This window comes from Scyliorhinus canicula, chromosome 8 (genome assembly GCF_902713615.1).
Source record: "Scyliorhinus canicula chromosome 8, sScyCan1.1, whole genome shotgun sequence".
Classification (NCBI taxonomy): domain Eukaryota; kingdom Metazoa; phylum Chordata; class Chondrichthyes; order Carcharhiniformes; family Scyliorhinidae; genus Scyliorhinus; species Scyliorhinus canicula.
Window position 1 is genome coordinate 159,461,770 of NC_052153.1, and position 18,341 is coordinate 159,480,110.

Here is an 18,341-nt window from a genome sequence, read left to right on the forward strand (position 1 = left end):
GAACGGGTCGAGCGGGGTGTGCTAGCCTGGGGCGAACATCTGCCAAGCTATGGCTAGTCGGCGGGGGAGGGGGGCGGGTTGCCCTCTGATCCGGCTGATTACCTGGAACGTGAGGGGGCTGAATGGGCCGGTTAAGAGAACCAGGGTGTTCTCCCATCTAAGGGGGTTGAAGGCGGACTTGGCTATGCTCCAGGAGACCCACCTGAAGGTGGCGGACCAGGTCCGTCTGAGGAAGGGGTGGGTGGGGCAGGTTTATCATTCAGGATTGGACGCGAAGAACCGGGGGGGTGGCAATTCTAGTGGGGAAGAGGGTGGCGTTTGAGGTGGCTGAGGTGGTGTCGGACAAGGAGGGCAGATATATCATGGTGAGGGGTAGGCTGCAGGCAGAGAAGGTGGTGCTGGTGAACGTATATGCCTCAAATTGGGATGATGCTGGCTTCATGAGGCAATTGTTGGGCCGCATCCCGGACATGGAGGCAGGGGGCCTGATCATGGGGGGAGATTTTAACACAGTGCTGGATCCCCCACTGGACCGGTCCAGTTCAAGGACGGGTAGGAGACCGGCAGCGGCCAAAGTGCTGAGGGGATACATGGACCAACTTTTGCTGGGCAACAAATGTTGACTGAGCCACCGAAGCCCACATCCCATAAAAATGAATTTAAGAATCGGTCAACGGAAGCTTGTACAAAAAGATAGATTTTGAGGAAGTCTTAAAGGTCAAATGAGATGGTGATTCAGAACAAGGATTAAGGAAAGGAAATCCATATTGCAGGGCAACTGAAGACCCTGCCATTAATGACGGGTCAAAGCAATGGGGTGAGTATGATGGGTCAGAGTTGGAAGCCATGTAAGAATGTCTGTGAGGATTTCAACTTCAATGATTTGGGAGGAAGGCTGTCAAAGTTGGTGAGCAAAGATTGCAGTGTCGTGCAAGCAGGGCTTAGTGTAGGAAGACAGACATACTGAAAATAAAATGGAGTTTGATAAATAGGAATATAAACGACAGAAGCAAACATGCACAACAGAAGTAAACGCTGTACAGTAGTTAGGCCAGAGTTACTAGACACATCCAATTACAGCAAGGACATGAAGTGATGGAAAGCACACAGTGTTGATTCACCAAGATGCAGAAGGAATGGGAAGCTATAGCTATGAGGAGACATTGGAGATACTGCGACTATTTTCACTGGAGTAGAAAAGGCTGAGATTTAACAGACCTTTCTAACATTAGGAAAAGCTTTAATGGACTGACCAGTGAAAGATTATTTTCCCCTGATAGAGTTATTGTTAAGGGGGAGGGGGGCTGTCATCAATAGAAGAGCCCTAGGTTCTCACATGTTTCTTCACAGTTAAACGTCTTGCCCCTGGTGCTATCTTAGTGAATTTCTTCTGCGCCCACACTGATGTCTTGACACCGTTTTAAAATAAGGAACTTTTTCACTCTGGTCGAGGTGGACGTAATGCAGAACTCATTGGTTTAATGATGGTTGGAATTCTGGGGTCAGTTTTGCAAACTTTCCATCTAGACAAATCCAAGATAAATTAGACCTGATCCTCAGATTGTCAATTGTGTTGTGGGTGGGGATTGGGTTGGTAACAGTGCTGAGTTTATGTGCAGGTTCTGTCTTTGATCTGTTTTCTTAAAGAGGCGGTAGGTGGCATTGACAGATGAGGATGTTAGGAGCTCTCCGTATATTTTAATGTATGACGGCCTCACACTTACAGATTAATGATGCTGCAATCTGGACTGCAATCTATTACACGATAATCCACATTCAGCATTATGTGCTGTTCTTCAGAGTTAACTGAAGATTCCAAGATGTTCCCAGATAGTAAACCAAGCACAACCCCGCTAATGCTAGAGTTGAAGGATTCTGTCAATTGTCTAACAGGCCCTGGTGAGTTTCATGCCGATTGAAGCACCATTCCTGATAAGTCATCGCAACACAGCAGAAAATCTCACTTTGCAAAAGGTAAAAGAACCTATTACATCTCTTAATCTCCCAGTATAGCTATCCATTGTTTTGTGCATGGCTGTTTCAGCATGTTTCAAGCTGAATTGCAGGCTGGGCATCCAAATGTGGAACTTTTTTTTATTCCCCACACAACTGAATTCTGACTCCCAACCCCTGCAGCCAGTTTTGCAGTGGAGAGATGGAGGGAAGAACCACTGCCAAGAGGTTGTCTGGATTTAATTAAATCAGGATTGCTTCACATGAAACCACAGCTAATGAACAGCACAGAAACTGTCCATTCAGCCCAACTGTTCCGTGTTGGTGCTTATCCACACGGGCCTCCGTCCACCTTCCTTAACCTGCCATTATCAGCATAACCTTCTATTCCTTTCACCTTCATGCACTTGTGTAGCTTGCCGTTAAATGTACCTATGCTGTTCACCTCACCGTAATAGCAAGTTTCACATTCCATCTACTCTCTGGCTGAAATTTTTCGGCTTCCTGTCGATGGGATCGTCCGGTCCTGGCCACTACCCCCTCCCCTCGCCCCTCCGTTGACAGCGGTAGGACTGAAAGATCACACCATTGGCCAATGACTGGCCGTCTCCGCTGCCACAAATGGCTGGGGGGGGGGGGGGGGGGGGGGGGGGGATATCATCAAAAGTAATGTTTCAAATTTGAACACCATCATAGTCATGTGGGAATTCTTCAAAGTTCAAAACTACCAACAAAACCAGCGAAATAACTGACCCCATCAAAATTAGTGCACTTATTTTCACGCTGTTAGCTGTATCAGAACAATTCTAACACCTCGTCGCTAAGAAAATGGTATCATGCTTCCTCAGAGATATAAAAATGCAATAAACATATCCGTTTCTTAACTGTTCACCAAAATTGAAAGTGCCCAGCTGCTGTGAGGCATAAACTCTCGGATTCTAATGTAGTCTGACCTCCTGACCTCCAGTGTTCCAACTCAAAGCGACTGACCAAGCAGTTCCGGTCACATTATGAAGGACTGAAATTCAGTACTGACTATAATAATGCTTCATCAGGACTCGGAGGTTAGTATATCCTGTTTTGATAGAAATTGGACCTTATTTCACCTATAAACAGCAACCTAACTTCACAAAAAAACTGCGGGATTGGGTGTTAAATTGTGAAAAATCAGAATCCGGACACAAACTCGTCCACTCCCAGTTAACACGGAGATGGAACTCTGGGGAAGGGAACAACTGCTCCAAGGAGGCAGAATACAACATAAACATTGCAGTATACTGTGAGCCTTGTTGTTATTTGAAACCCAGTGAAGACTGACAGCTGCAGGATGTGTGTGCCTTTCCAACTACCAGCTGGATCCAGTGTGCCTACCTGGGCAAACCCCTCACCTATTGCGATTGTGCACCTACCCACTCTGATCTCCTACCCATTCTTCAGGGGAGTTCCCCAGCCTCTTTGCACCCTACACCTTTGGGCCTCAGGATTACTACACCTCCTACTGGCCTGCTCCAATGAATGGATGCCCTTTCCCAAGTTACGTCACAACCACATGACAAACCTCACCCACCGGGTTTTCATCACCAGAGCGACCTTCCCCGTCACCGCCTCATGTCAGATCAGCACCTCTTGAGATTCTTCAGCGGCCGAAAACAGGCCCGATAGCAATTTCTGTCAAGTAACTGCGACGGGAAAGTCATGATATAAATGGAAGCTCTTTGTTCTACTACTTGCTGATCACTTTTCATTAGTCTACTTTGTTTATTTTCAACTCTGACTTTTGCTCATTACTGAAATTAGCAAGGAGTGGCTTTGATGTTCATTAATAAGTGGGTTTGATGCATTAAACCTATCATGGAAACACACTTGGAGTGATCTTGATTGTATTAGTTTTTTTTACTGCAAAGGTACAGAGGAACAGGAGTGGCTCATAGGTCCCTTGAGTTTGGTCCACCATTCCGTTGGAAGAAAGCTGGTCTTCACCTCATCTCCAAATTCCCTCCTTCTTTCCATGATTCCCTTACCTAGCAAACATCCATCAACCTCAAACCTGAACATTTTTGTCGACCCAGCAACCATTGCCTTTTGGAGGGGGAAGATGGTTCCAGATTTCTGCCACTCTCCAAGGTATTCTTTGAAAGCTGCATTAAATTCAATTTGACATCACATTCTGCTACTGCAGCCATTTCATTCATTCCTCACTCACTACAACACTTCATAGCAAAACCTCCCTTTTTGACTGAAGTGTAGATTGCAGAGGGCAGACTTGCAAATACACAACCCATAGCATAATAGGCCAACTGTGAAGCATGTGGAGTTTGCAGCAATCAGCACATTTTTTAATCTGCATTATTAGTAGTTGGCTTTCTACACTACACCACAACAAAGAAAAATGTACAGTTGTCAATAAAGTAAGAATTCATTTATGGATTACTTTGGCCTTATTCACACTCAGGTTATTCAATTAAATCTTTCCAGGATGAGTTTTTATCAGGGAATAGGAAAAAAGAGGTCTAAATCAAGCACTAAAGCCAAATGGGACAGATGAAGTCCATTTGCAAATTTGTGACATCTAGGTCATGCCAGGTTCAGGGATGAAAGCACACAGTATGCCTGGAAGCTGTCGGTAGAGGGCATGGCTTGGAGCTGTTAGGCTAAAGATAATATGCCAGCTGTTGGGATAACGAAAGAATGTTATCTGTCAAATCAACAAGGGTCTGCAGGCTGTCAGGATAATTCAGAGGTTCTGAAAGCAGATGCCTATGAGGTACAAGTGTGACGTTCCCATTAGCTGAACAGGCGGCACTCAGTATCTTGAACTGTGCTAGTGATGGTGGTTAAATAGGGGTCAGCACCAGACTCTCACATAAAAGCAAAATACCCTGCATGGTGGAAATCTGAAATAAAAACAGAAAATGCTGGATAAATTCAGCATGTCTGGCAGCATCTGTGGAAAGAAACAGGGCTAACATTTCAGACCTAAATGATCCTTCCACAGAACAGAAGAAAGGTATAAATGTACGGAATTATATTATTGGGAAGGAGGTGGTGCAGGTAGGGCAGAGTAGAAGACCAGGGATAGGTTGGGGCAAATGAGATATTGACAAATTTGTCATGGACAGAAGACAAAGGCTCTCTGTGTTCCCCAATGTGATTAGAAGCTGCAACTATGCTTTTTAAAAAGGATGTCCAGCCTTTAAGAAAGTGTATCTTATAGCCCCTCTTAAATTCTCTTTCCTCTACTAAAGAACAAAGAACAAAGAAAAATTACAGCTCAGGAACGGGCCCTTCGGCCCTCCAAGCCTGCGCCAATCCAGATCCTCTATCTAAAACTGTCACCTATTTTCTAAGGATCTGCATCCCCCTGCTCCTTGCCCATTCATGTATCTGTCTAGATACATCTTAAATGACGCTATCATGCCCGCCTCTAACACCTTCGTCGGCAATGCGTTCCAGGCACCCACCACCCTCTGCGTAAAGAACTATCCATGTATATCTCCTTGAAACTTTTCCCCTCTCACCTTGAACTTGTGACCCCTAGTAATTGAGTCCCCCACTTTGGGAAAAAGCTTCTTGCTAGCCACCCTGTCTATACCTCTTATGATTTTGTAGACCTCAATGAGGTCCCCCCTCAACCTCTGTCTTTCCAATGAAAATCCTAATCTACTCAACCTCTCTTCATAGCTAGCGCCCTCCATACCAGGCAACATCCTGGTGAACCTCCTCTGCACCTTCTCCAAAGTATCCACATCCTTTTCGTAATGTGGCGACCAGAACTGTACGCAGTATTCCAAATGTGGCCGAACCAGAGTCTTATACAACTGTAACATGACCTACCAACTCTTGCACTCAATACCCCTTCCAATGAAGGAAAACATGCCATATGCCTTCTTGACCACTCTATCGACCTGCGCAGCCATCTTCAGGGTACAATCGACCTGAACACCCAGATCTCTCTGTACATCAATTTTCCCCAGGGCTTTTTCATTTACCGTATAGTTCGCTCTTGAATTGGATCTTCCAAAATGCATCACCTCGCATTTGCCCGGATTGAACTCCATCTGCCATTTCTCCGCCCAACTCTCCAATCTATCTATATTCTGCTGTATTCTCTGACAGTCCCCTTCACTGTCTGCTACTCCACCAATCTTAATGTCATCTGCAAACTTGCTAATCAGACCACCTATACCTTCCTCCAGATCATTTATGTATATCACAAACAACAGTGGTCCCAGCACTGATCCCTGTGGAACACCACTGGTCACAGTTCTCCATTTTGAGAAACTCCCTTCCACCACTACTCTGTCTCCTGTTGCCCAGTCAGTTCTTTATCCATCTAGCTAGTACACCCTGGACCCCATGAGACTTCACTTTCTCCATCAGCCTACCATAGGGAACCTTATCAAACGCCCATGTATATGACATCTATAGCCCTTCCCTCATCAATCAACTTCGTCATTTCCTCAAAGAATTCTATTAAGTTGGTAAGACATGACCTTCCCTGCACAAAGCCATGTTGCATATCACTGATAAAAGCCCATTTTCTTCCAAATGGGAATAGAACCTATCCGTCAGTATCTTCTCCAGCAGCTTCCCTACCAGTCTCATCCCCATTGTGGTAGTTACATTCATCACCCTTGACAGGTTTTCTAAGTGCCTTCATAGATACAGAGGCACAAAAGTAGGCCATTCAGCCCTTTTAACCTGTTGTGTCATTCAATTAGATCATGGCTGATCTATCTGCCTTTGTCTGTAACCATGAATACCCTTGGTTAACAAAATCACATTTCCAATAGGCGTATGGTCTGGACAACTTTTGGGGGGTAAAAAGTTTCAGATTTTCAATGACCTTTGTGAAGAAGTGTTTCATCACATCGCTCTTGAGCAACCTTTCAATAGACACAGGACAGAGTGTTCACCTCAGTGAGAGTCTCTCTTTAACCCGACAAAGAGCCCGAGGTGTTCCCAGCAGGACAAGCTTAATTCTTTCTGAGAGGGTCCAATGTACATCCGAGGCGATCTATCTGCCCACATGATTCCAGCAACATTCAAATAAATGGCTGCTGTAACACTGAATGCCCTTTGTATTAAGCGGAGCTAAAAACTGCCAACACAGGCAATCAGCTGCACCCATTGTCGAGAAAAAGCTTCAATCTGCATTTGACACATTAAAAGCTAAACCAAAGAAAAGCTCTGAAAATATTTCAATTCAATGGTTTCTCCCACACTGTTGGCATGGCGACTTAAGAACAATGTACAGTGCAGGCCATGACTACCAGGAACTAAACGCCTGCAACTGGTGAACTGTTGGTAAGAATACCAAAACATATTAGGGTCATATTCCGGATCCGATCACTACGGGACCCACTGCAGGCTGGAGGGGAAATTTGGTGGAATATTTAAAGGTCGGTTGACCTTGGGCAGGAATTTCGGGTCTCGGGACAGGTGCGACCGGAAATTCTAGCCAAATGCTTGGGTGTTTATCAGTGAGTTACGTTCAGAAATTTGGAAGTAATCTAGAGGAGTGGTCAAGAAGTCAGCAATCGTTCAAAGTTTACAGTCAGCACTGGAATTCTATCAAAATTAAAATGCTGTTCCATGGGCTGTTTAGCACAGTGGGCTGTTTAGCACACTGGGCTAAATCGCTGGCTTTAAAAGCAGACCAAGGCAGGCCAGCAGCGCGATTCGATTCCCGTAACAGCCTCCCCGAACAGGCGCCGGAATATGGTGACTAGGGGCTTTTCACAGTAACTTCATTGAAGCCTACTCGTGACAATAAGCGATTTTCATTTTCATTTCATTTCATTTCAGTCTCAAATTAAGCTGATTCTGCAGCTGAGTCTCAAATGCCTTGGCACTGAAGGAATCTTGGGCACTGGGGATGGGTTTGATCCCGGCTCTGGGTCACTGTCTGTGTGGAGTTTGCATATTCTCCCTGTGTCTGTGTGGGTCTCACTCCCACAACCCAAAAAGATGTGCAGGCTAGATGGATTGGCCATGTTAAATTGTCCTTTAATTGGAAGAAATTAATTGGGTGCTCTACATTTATTTGAAAAAGAAGGAAAAAAAAGACACTGAAGGAATCTTTTTTTTTAAGTATTCATATCTGATATAAAATAAAACTAAAATTCTCTGCATACAAAACATATTCAACATTTAATTTTTAAAAGCATTTTACATTTACTGACAAATGCTGAAACTATAACTGTTTAGTATTTATTAAGTGACTCGTCCCAGCCCCCAAAAGCAATCAATAACTACTCCAGAGTGCTAGCACTCAATAGCAATGTAATAAAGCTTGCTCTATTGTCATCGAGGATGTGCTAAGGATGCTAATGTGTGTTAAATGCAGGATTTTAGACAGAATGGATTATAAACATTTGGCAACCCTTAACAGCCTGGGTTAGAGTGTGTTTGACTGCAGTAGTCATGTTTTCAAAAATAATCTTGTTTTGCAAGACCCAGGAAGCTTTTAGGAGTCAGAGGTGAAATTGACCAGAGTAATGTGTTTTCAGCCTGGGCTAATGTACTGTTGTTTGACTAGGGGGAGTCCCCAGGGAGTTAATGTGTTTTCAGCCTGGGGAGATTGTCATTGCTGGGTGGAGCTAAGGTATTCAGACAAGTTTTGAGAAAGAGTTTTGAGCTGAGTTCTGATCTGACTAACCCTTTAGAGCACAAGTGAAGTATTTTTTCCCAGTAGGATAGTTTAAAAAATGAGTAATAGTATTTAAAGCAGAGCAGACTTGGTTGAGAACAAGGGGGAAGCTGAAACAAACCAGTTGAAACAGCTCTTTTGAAGACATCCAGCCAGAATCTTTAGGGGTTCTAACAGGAGCCAAATCTGTTTTGGAAAGCAAGTATTACTATGCATTCGGATAGATTGAGAGCTGTATGCTTTTTCCCTCTCTTGCTGTTTAATTGGGAATAGAGATAGTAATTACGGGTACTGTATTTACTGCATTGAGTAGTATTATTTAAGGGGTAATTGGAAGTTATTTTCAGGTGTGTTGTTTTTTTAAAAAATGCTTTTATTCTCCATTTTCACATTTTCCTTCAAAATTTACACCCCACCCACAGACAGTAAACGGTAACAAATACAAAATCAATCCCCTTAACAATAACAACGATCCCATCCTCCCACTACCCCAAACAACGGCCCAGCTGTCAATATATGCATCCAATAACACAAACCCTCCCACGGTGGAAACAAAAAAACAAAGGAGAAAAAGAAAAAGGAGTCCGGGACCGCCCATGGTCACCATAGAAACCACTACCCCCCCACCCACACTCAACGCCATCCAACCTCTGAAAGAGTACCGTACATGATACCTAAGAGTTGTAAACACCCCCCCCCCCCCCCCCCCCCCCCACCCCCCCCCACCCCTTCTCCAGGTGTGTTGTTAAAGCGTTTAATAGTCTATTAAAAAGTTTTGTTTTAAAATACCAAATCACTCCTGGAGCAAAGTATCCTTTCTTCACAGTCTTAAACAAAAGTAACAAAAATATTGGGGATTCGGTCCAATACCCTAACCACTGATGGGGCCTCGTCTGGGATTGCAATAAATATATTAACAAAAAATTGACTGCCAGGAGCCTGTGCTGCATAGAACCCCCCCCCCCCCCCCCCCCCCCCCCCCCCACACACACACACACACACACACACATGTTCTATCTGACAGGCCAGTCACTGAACACATTCATGTGGGTGTCTATGAACTGGAGTGCAATGTCCAGTGCCAAAAATACAATGCACAATATGAAGCTAACTCGGGAGGTAATAAGAGGAAGTGCAATCTAAAGTGTAGATAACAGTATTCAGGGTTTTTAAGAACAATGCATTGTTTTTATCTATGAATTGAAGGTCAGAAACAATACATGGTTTCTCAAAACATTTACATTCTTAAAAAAAAACACAATAGTTTGTCAAAGGTTTTCCCACATTGTTTCAAATACCAGTCTGAGGAGTGTAGTCTGTTGATGAATGAAATCATTCCCACCCTTATTTTGCTCTTATTAGTAACAAAACCTTTCTAACACACCACTAACCTCATTGATGGTTGTGCATAACTGCCGCAGAAAAGTGCCGCCATAACGGTAGCCAATGGTATTCAAAATCATTCATTTTGTGAAACGTACTGAGGTCTGTTAAGTTACAATGGAAATGTGTGTTTCTTTCTCTTCCTAACTCACTATTATTGCTGAAGATTTCCCAGTATAGCCTGAAAGCCAGAAATATGTTACTCTCACACTGGTGTTGCATTCAGTATGGTCTGAGAGTGAATGCTCACCTTTCCTTTCTTGCAATAAAAACAGAAAATGCTGTCCAAGCTCAGTAGATCTGGCAGATCCGTGGAGAGAGCAGCAGGGTTAACATTCTGAAGAAGAGTTAAATGGACTTGAAATATTAACTCTGTTTCTCTCTCCACACTTGCTGCCAGACCTGCTGAGTTTTCCAGCATTTTCTGTTTTTATTTCAGATTTCCAGCCTATGCAGTATTTTGCTATTACTTTCCTGTATGTGGTTACAGATCAGAGCATCACTTTGAGACTGAGAATGCAACAGCCGCTACAAGGCAGAAAAACTGCATTTATTTAGTGTCGGAGGAAAGAATGACCCACAAGCAGTAGGAATAAAAGGTGTCTAAGCCTTAAAACTGTACAAACTATGGTTTAATTGACAAGAAAGGCGTTTTTGTTAGGTTTTTAAAAATTAATTTACGGGATATGGGCATTGCTGGTTAGGCCAGCATTTATTGTCCATCCCTAGTTACCCTTCAGAAGGTGGTGGTGAGTTGCCTTCTTGAACCGCTGCATTCCTTGAGGTGTAGGTACACCCACAGTGCTGTTAGGGAGAGAGTTCCAGGATTTTGTGACAGTGATATATTTCCAAGTCAGGGTGGTGAGTGGCTTGGAGGGGAACCTCCAGGTGGTGAGATTCCCAGGTAACTGCTGCTCTTGTCCTTCTAGATGATAGTGGTCATGGGAGTAGAAGGTGCTGTCTAAGGAACCTTGGTGAGTTACTGCAGTGCATCTTGTAGATGGTACACAAGGCTGCCGCCGTTCATCAGTGATGGAGGGTTTGAACGTTTGTGGAAGGGGGAGCAATCAAGCGGGTTGCTTTGTCCTGGATGGTGTCGAGCTTCTTGAGTGTTGTTGGAGCTGCACTCATCTAGGCAAGTGGAGAGTATTCCATTACACTCCTGACTTATGTCTTGTAGATGGTGGGCAGGCTTCAGTAATAAATTCCATGCTGTATGGAAGCTGGTCACTGGATTCCCCACTCAAGGGTTGATTCCTCAGCTACATCAAGGCATGATGCGAGAATATAGATCAGCACTATACCCCACAATCTTAAAGAAGAAGTTAGCACTGAGAATCAAACTTGCTTTCAAATAATCTTTTTACTTTCGATACTAAACATACCCCTTCTGACTAAAGCATAAAGGCTGAAAGCTGAGATAAGGGGCAGGATTTTCATGGAGAAGACAGCATGGCCGGGTCAGGAAATTTCCTGACAGGCAGAAGGGGCCCCACCCACCATATTTCCATTCCAGGGAGGAGGAGGCAGGACCGCGGGCAGGATAAAGCTGGGCCCGCCACCCCAGACACAGTTCAGGGGCTGCCACGGAGGCATGCAAGTGCCAAGGCAGGCTGATTAGAAGGCCCGCTCCGGTTCTCTGGGGCTTTGGCCCTGTTATATTAAAAGCTGTTAACTTCTCTAGCCCTCAACCTTCATACCCCCTCACTCACAACCCCGGTCCCTCCATTACCCCTCAGGAGCCCCCCCCCCCCCCACCCCCCACCATGTGCCCATATACCTTCCATTACCCTCTTACCCCTTCCATGCTCCCTCACCTTGTATGATCATGTGCAGAACCAATGAGCCATGTACTAAGTAACCAGTCTTGAATTGCTCTTGAAAAAAACATTCAAATATCTGCTTTGAAAGAACTGCTGCTCTTAACAACCTTATAAAAGTGTCAATAGTACAGAGCCATTCAATAATTTCAATATATTAGTTCCCTTATAACAGTTTCAATAATAGAAGCTTTACCCCACTTCATACCTCTTGTCCAAATAAACAGAGACACTGAAATAACAGATCAAAGAAAGAATAACAAGCCATCTGGCAACTGTATCAACATAAAAATGCAGCCAGACACCTGTTTTCTAAATTGCCTGATTATGAATGAATGGCTGAGTTCCAAGACTCACTAATGGATCAGCTCAGCAGAGGTCTGTTTACGTAGGTTGAGGGAGAATGTTAACCTTAATTGATTGACACCTTTGAGGTTATAAAAAGTTATTCTTTCACGTGTAGGGGAGGCACCGAAGGAACATGGGGATAATGGAAGGTGTAGGGAAAGGGCATAAAAAGATCTTTTAAACTTTTTTCAGGAAGCTAGCCAGACTCCACAGAAATTGTGAGCAGGGGAAAAGATGCTTGCCCTATCAACGGAGTCAGCCAGAATGTGGGTTGTGGGTTCGCCAGCAGCCCCCTTATCCCATGCTGGAATCCCCGAATTGGGTCTCGCTCACCATTTTTTAAAGGCCTCTGGAGTCCGACTCATTCAGCAAATATCCGGTTAAGGTGTCAGTATCAATGAACGCAAACAAAATTCCAGGCCTAGTTGTCAAGAGATTTGTTTCTGAAAAAAGGTCAGTGTCTCATAAAGGTTCAGATTAAAAGCCAATGATTTATCAGTATAAAGCTAAGAAACTAGTATAAACACAAGAATAGTATATGCAAAGGTTTCCCACGCCGCTGGTTTAGCACAGGGCTAAATCGTTGGCTTATAAGGCAGGCCAGCAGTGTGGGTTGAATTCCCGTACCAGCCTCCCCGAACAGGCGACTAGGGGCTTTTCACAGTAACTTCATTTGAAGCCTACTTGTGACAATAAGCGATTTTCATTTCATTTTTCATTTCTTTTCGTTTTCAAACAACAGGTCCAATTTTCACTCCATGGAAGTGGGTTAAAATCCCACCTATAAATCACCTGTTAACTGAGATTAAAATCTGACTATGGATATGAATGAACTGTCTGATTCTGCAACATCGGATTTAGTTAAATAGGAAATTTGGAAACTTTAATTCAGGATTTGAAGCATAGTATTTATAATCTTGAACTGATTGTAGCCTGTACGTGGTTATGGTAGGAATCCTGAACCAGGTCAATAAGGCAAAGCTCCTGATGACCATTTGGGCTTTATTCACTTGCTCAGAGTTAAAACTGGGAGCAAAAAAAGAACAAATGCACTGAATTGCTTACATCCATCACACAGAGTGGGCTTTCCCGGGGGAGTGGAGGGGGGCACTGTGACATTTGTGAGGTAAATATTGCACAGCCATTTAGTTTGCTTTCGCTAAATTGTTTTCCCTATGTCACTCCAAGTCATTCTGTGGTTCTTCCACTAAAATCACTGTTGATTTCAAACCACCAGCATCAACAAGGCAGGAGGTTTGTATCCAACATAAAATACTTGAAATGGTGTTGTCAAAACACCGACATTGGAAATCGCCCCAACAGCTCATCGGTGTGGCCTTATTGATCTTGGATTCACTGCTGGCTGACTCAGGAGCTAAGAAAATCCTGAAATAAAGTCAGTTTTTATTTGTCGCAACTGGATTTTGTGTCTGTCAAGTATATCTGTCAGAGGATCTGTGCGGAGAAATGCTCTTTACAACATGGTAATGGCTTTCTGGGCTAAATCATTTTATGAAATGTTGAGGCGCTGGACGGCGAAAGCGTTTACTGTACTTACTGACCTTTCCACAAACAATTACTCAAAATCTCCACCACCATCGATCTAGCTTTATTCAGAGTAAGTGGCTGGCCCAGTGGTGTCCATATTAACTGAACATTGTGCATCCCTCTTTCAGCTGGCGGGCAACATTCCAAAGGAGGACTGCAAGGATTTTATTATCAAGCCTAGCTTAACAGAGGGTTGTCAGGTCTCCATTGCAAGGTTAGTAAGGTCGGCAGGTTACACTCAAGTGTTACATCGCAACAGCAGACCCAAAGACAGAGGGAGAAACTAAATCAAATTCATTTTTAAACAATCGAGGTTGGGGATGCAAGGATATGGTAACAGTAGATGTGCTACATTTTGCTTCAGTGTCTCTGGCAACGGTAATGGAAAGTGGGTTTAAGGTGGAGGGGGAATCAGACAAGGTTTTCGCCCTGATCGCAATGCCAGATTGGACTTTAATATCCTCGACAGTTGAACAAACTGAAATAAATGCTCACTTCTCCGCTGAAGACTAGCTTCTTGGTCACAGGAGGATTTATGGCTCCTATGGAGTTGTATCTTAGCACAAGGGAAGGAAGAGTAAAGGAGGGGCCAAAATATACTTTAAAAAAACTGAACAAATATTTTTCTTGATGTTTGAGACTAGGACCTGAATATCTGTGAATAGTGGTGGTTACGCGATCCCCTCCACTCACCTCCTTTACCCAGTCCTCTGCTCCTTCCTCTCCTTAATGCACAATGCTATCCTCCCTCAGGTCAATGAGTCCTACCATGATTGCGTTAGTCGATGGCCTGCATGGGACAGACAAGAAGTGTGTGACTTACAAAATCTTTCTGGTACATAAAGCCACTTGAACAATTAACACGGGAGAACTTGAAAACGATTTAGAAAGTGACATTCTACATCAACAGGTTTGCAATTAATATTCATACCCATGCAGCACCCAGTGAATCAAAGCTTACATCTCCTTCCACAACAATGTACAGATATTCAACTTGTTATCTCTATCAGAAACATGCACTGACTGAATAGGATTCTGCCACGGGTCTTTCGTTGTCATGGCAATAACTGGTAAATATATATTTAGCACCTTATGCTTTCACAATGCCAATCATGGAACCCAAGACCCCCAAAAAAGGGGGGAGATTACTGGCGATTTGAATCTATCTCGGTAAATTTAATTGGCCCGTAATTCAATACCCAATGCACGACTTGTAAATGTGTCAAAGAGAGATCTGCTAATTCCAGAAAGCCTGTAACATTGCGCGACAATATTGTCAGTTTAACACAGATAGTTCCATCAATTTGCCAAAATTAACACTGGCCCAGGTGCAGGCTGCAAGAGTGTCTGGGGGAGGCATTTAAAAATGACGTTTTTTTTTTTAAAAAAAGGATTTTTGCATCGTATAGTTACAATAAATTCTCACATTTATTATGAACCGTCTCGGAAATATTTTAAAAATCCAACTTTGTATCCACTCCCTCGTAAACTTGTCTATCAAACGGTTCCTTTTCTTTAAAAAATAACAATGGGCATCAGCCAGCTCCAGAAACACTGCTGTGTAACAGGGGATGGACAGCTGAGCAGATTCTAATCTTATTATCTGGCTGGAATGCTCAAAAGAACAAAGAAAGGCCAAAGAGTTTCACATTTACCGCAGATCCTTTGGGTGCCCATCACCATCTGTCGCCGCACAGCTTGGTGGGAGTAAGGAGTGTTCACACACTCCCACTCAGAGGTCCAGGGCCCCACCACATAGCTGGCGGCCTCCTTGCCACAGAGCAGAATGAATGTCAATGTGTGATGCGGGGGAGGGGAAGGGGACAGCACGAGGACACGCAGAGCACAAAACGTCAATAATACCTAGTGTATTCCTAACAATTACAGCCCTCTTCGCATCAGGGTTTTTTCACTCAGATGAACCTCAGTCTGCCTTTTAAATGAGGTAATTTACTCCTTTGCGTTTTTCCTGAAGATTCTTTTTGCACTAGGTATTGCTCTTGGGGCTAAAGTGATATAGTAATATAATAATCGCTATTGTCACAAGTAGGCTTCAATGAAGTTACTGTGAAAAGCCCTCAAGGGATATGGGGGAAAGGCAGGATCAGGGTATTGAACTTGATGATCAGCCATGATCACAATGAGTGGCGGAGGAGGCTCGAAGGGCCGAATGGTCTCCTCCTGCTACTATTTTCCATGTATGTGTCGATGTCACACTTTCCAACCCTTTGACCTTTAAAGCTTCCACGCCATGTCCACCGAATGAAAACACTGCAGACACCATAGGTTGCTCTGCAGTTGAGCTGTCATATTTTTGTTAACGTTTAGGTGAAGTGAAAATAAGGCCCTGGTTTCACCATGAGTAGCCGCTGTGAAGTTGGGGGAAGAATTGAAAACCAGGGCCAGGATTTTCCGCTCTTGTTCGTGTCAGGAGGGTCCGACGATTGCAATAGAAAATATCTCAAGAAGTGCGACGTGGCGTTTTACATAGGTGTGAAAGCATGATGCGAGTGCCCCCCCCCCACCACCACCACCACCACCACCGCCACAGTTGGTCAGTGATGAGCCGCGTTTCCCTACATTCAATGACAGCTGCATCATTGTATTAAAATACCATCTCATTATCCAGAATGTATACTGGAATCATCCCCCACATCAAAAAAATCCATCCATGGCAGAAGGGCGTGAATCACAACTGGTCACCGACGACGTGCACATGTCGAGCAGGCCTCTCTGCACCCATGGGAGAGAGGGCTATGCCTCTTCTGTCGGATGGTGCCTGGGCACCATCCTGGCACCCCAACAATATTCTGGCAACAATCGGGCACTACTCAGGCAGCGCCCCCCTTAATATAGAATTCTACAGTGCAGAAGGAGGCCATTCGGCCCATCGAGTCTGCACCAACCCTTTGGAAGGGCACCCTACCTAGACCCATCCTATCCCTGTAACCCCACCTACCCTGCACATCTTTGGACACTAAGGGGCAATGTAGCATGGCCAATCTAACTAGCCTGCACATCTTTGGACATGGGAGGAAACCGGAGCACCCGGAGAAATCCATGCAGACATAGTCAGAATGTGCAAACTCCACACAGTCACCCAAGGCCGGAAGTGAACCCAGATCTCTAGCAATGTGGGGCAGCGGTGCTAACCACTATGCCACTGTGTCGCCCCAGGATCTTGGAAACACCGAGCCAGGCTAGCAACACTTGTGCAGAGCTAACTAGAGTTAATGAACTTCCATGAATGGCCGACCCTCTCACATTCCGTCCGATCACAGACCCCCATTCACTGACTCTCTCCACCTCTTCCTTGCACACCCACTCCTCCCGCCTTCTCCTCGAACAGAGATTCTCCCCCATCTCCTCTGTAAGCCAGTTTGATGCCCAGGTCATGCCTGGGTAGTGCCAGCTTGATGCCCAGGTACTATCAGCTTGATGCCTGGATAGTGCCAGTTTAATGCCCAGGCAGTGCAAGTTTCATACCATTAAAAATGGTGACCAGGATGATCAAGTCTCTAAGTTAATGGCAGGGTAAGGGAATCAGAAACAACCCACCAGTGATACCTTCTGGGGTTTGTAATAAGAACATAAGAACATAAGAACTAGGAGCAGGAGTAGGCCATCTGGCCCCTCGAGCCTGCTCCGCCATTCAATTAGATCATGGCTGATCTTTTGTGGACTCAGCTCCACTTTCCGGCCCGAACACCATAACCCTTAATCCCTTTATTCTTCAAAAAACTATCTATCTTTACCTTAAATACATTTAATGAAGGAGCCTCAACTGCTTCACTGGGCAAGGAATTCCATAGGTTCACAACCCTTTGGGTGAAGAAGTTCCTCCTAAACTCAGTCCTAAATCTACTTCCCCTTATTTTGAGGCTATGCCCCCTAGTTCTGCTGTCACCCGCCAGTGGAAACAACCTGCCCGCATCTATCCTATCTATTCCCTTCATAATTTTAAATGTTTCTATAAGATCCCCCCTCATCCTTCTAAATTCCAACGATGTGTGACAATGTGTGACAAAGTCCCCCCCCCAGCCCACATCTAGTAAATTAATTTTTAATAGTTGAGGCAAGTTGCAGATGTATAGTTTTACTTTGGACATACAGCACAGTAACAGGCCATTCAGCACAGCCATCCCGTGCCAGTCTTTATGCTGCACTCGAGGCTCCTTTCATCTTTTCTCATTTAAATCTATGTTCATAACGACCTAGTCCCTTCTCCTAATGTTTGTCTCTTTTCTCCTTAAATGTATCCATACAGCTCAATTCAATCACCCACTGCGGTCATGAGTTCCACATTCTTACCATTCTGTGGGTGAAGAGGTTTGTTCTGAATACCCAACTGGGCTTTTTTTTGGTGAATCTCTTATATTGATCCATCGGATCCACAGAATCCCTACAGTGCAGACGGAGGCTATTCTGCCCATCGAGTCTACACTCACCCTCTGAAAAAACACCCTAACTAGGACACCCCCCCCCCCCCCCCCCCCCAACGACCCCATCTAACCTGCACATCTTTGGACTCTGCTAATGCTCTTTTTCACAATCTATCAAAACATTTCATCATCTGTTTGGTCATCCATCAACCTTTTTTTTTCAGGAGAGAAAAGACCCAGGTTTCACTGAAACCT

At 44.4% G+C, this 18,341-nt stretch overlaps 1 protein-coding gene across 4 annotated transcripts in view; it reads right to left on the reverse strand.

Moving 5' to 3' along the window:
• Positions 1 to 18,341, reverse strand: part of lhfpl2b (LHFPL tetraspan subfamily member 2b) — a 222,823-nt gene that overhangs the window by 166,934 nt on the left and 37,548 nt on the right. For 3 of the 4 annotated variants that reach the window (XM_038805549.1, XM_038805550.1, XM_038805552.1), the window contains exon 2: positions 14,398 to 14,494. The exons of the other annotated variant lie outside the window; for it this stretch is intronic. The gene's annotated coding sequence lies outside the window, so the exon portion shown is untranslated. The remainder of the gene's footprint in view (positions 1 to 14,397; positions 14,495 to 18,341) is intronic. 4 annotated transcript variants of the gene reach the window in all.